Genomic DNA, 1,710 nt, shown 5'->3' with positions numbered 1-1,710 from the left:
GGATTAGAGCATCAGTCAGCTCCTGGACAGTCTGTGGTGCGACGTGGCGTTGATGGATGGACCGAGACATGATGTCCCAGATGTGCTCTATTGGATTTAAGTCTGGGGAACGGGAAGGCCAGTCCAGAACATCAATACCTTCATCATGCAGGACCTGCTGACACACTCTTGCCACATGTGGCCTGGCATTATCAGGCATCAGAAGGAACCCAGGGCCCACAGCACCAGCATATGGTCTTACAATAGGTCTGAGGATCTCATCCCGGTCCCCAATGCCAGTCAGGGAACCTCTGGCTCGCACATGGAGGGCTGTGCGGCCCTCCAATGAAATGCCTCCCCAGACCATCACTGACCCACCACCAAACCGGTCATGCTGGATGATGTTGCAGCAGCAGAACGTTCTCCGGGGCGTCTCCAGACTCTGCCACGTCTGTCACATGTGCTCAGGGTGAACCTGCTCTCATCCGTGAAGAGCACAGGGCACCATTGGCCAATCTGCCAATCGCTGTGTTCTCGGGCAAATGCCAATCGGGCTGCACGGTGTTGGGCAGTAAGCACCGGCCCAACCTGTGGACGACCAACATGCACATTTGTGGCCCTCTGGAGGTCATTTTGTAGGGCTCGGGCAGTGCTGCTCCTGTTACTCCGTGCACAAATGAGCAGATAGCGGTCCTGCTGCTGGGTTGTTGACCTCGGTCGCCCCCCCCAGGTCTCCTGGTGTACTGGCCTGTCTCCTGGTATCTCCTCCATGCTCAGGACACTGCGCTGGGAGACACAGCAAACCTTCTTGCCACAGCACGAATGGACGTGCCATTTTGGATGAGCATCACTCCCTGAGCAGCTTCTGTGGGTTGTAGATGCTCCTCATGATGCCTCTAGTGGTGAGAACACTGGACAAATGCAAAAGTGTTCCAAAAACACGGTACAAAGGATGAAGACAGGGAAATGGTCTGTGGTCACCACCTGCAAAACCATTCCTCTTTTGGAGTGATCTTGCTAATTGCCTCTCATTTCCACCTGTGTCTGTTTAATTTCCACAACACCAAGTGAAACTGATTCACAATAAGCGTGGCTTCCTAACTGGACAGTCTGATATCCCAGAACTTTGACTGACTTGGAGTTACATTGTGTTTTTTGAGTGTGCCCTAAGTTTTTGTGAGCAGTTTATATATATATATATATATATATATATATATATATATATATATATATATATATATATATATATATATATATAATATATATATATATATATATATATATTATATATATATTGATACCACTTGACTTCAGATGACACATTTATAATACCTGGACAACTAATTCCGTTGAACAGTTGTACATGCATAATGACAAATAAAGCAATAGACATATTATAATACTACCAAAATATTATATCCATAATTTGAATAGAAATAATACCCTTATGGGTCCATCTTAAATAATCAGATCAGATCAGAATAGAAAACCTATTTGGCCTCTCTTGACAAAATAAATGTAAATAAATAAATCCATTCTTCTTATTGTTGTGAATTAGCAGACCCTTGTGTTTTTGTTGTTTTGTGTTTACTGGTTGAATAATACTTTAATATGAGTAAATTGTATCTATGTGTATGATTTCGCGCTGACGTTTAATAAAAAAAACAAAAAAACAATAATAAAACCACCGGCTTACGTACGGTGGACGTTTGAAAGAGCGTGAGCACGCTC

This window comes from Gobius niger (assembly GCF_951799975.1).
Source record: "Gobius niger genome assembly, chromosome: 11".
Lineage (NCBI taxonomy): Eukaryota > Metazoa > Chordata > Actinopteri > Gobiiformes > Gobiidae > Gobius > Gobius niger.
The sequence above is the reverse complement of the archived record's forward strand: the minus strand, read 5'-3'. Positions refer to the sequence as shown.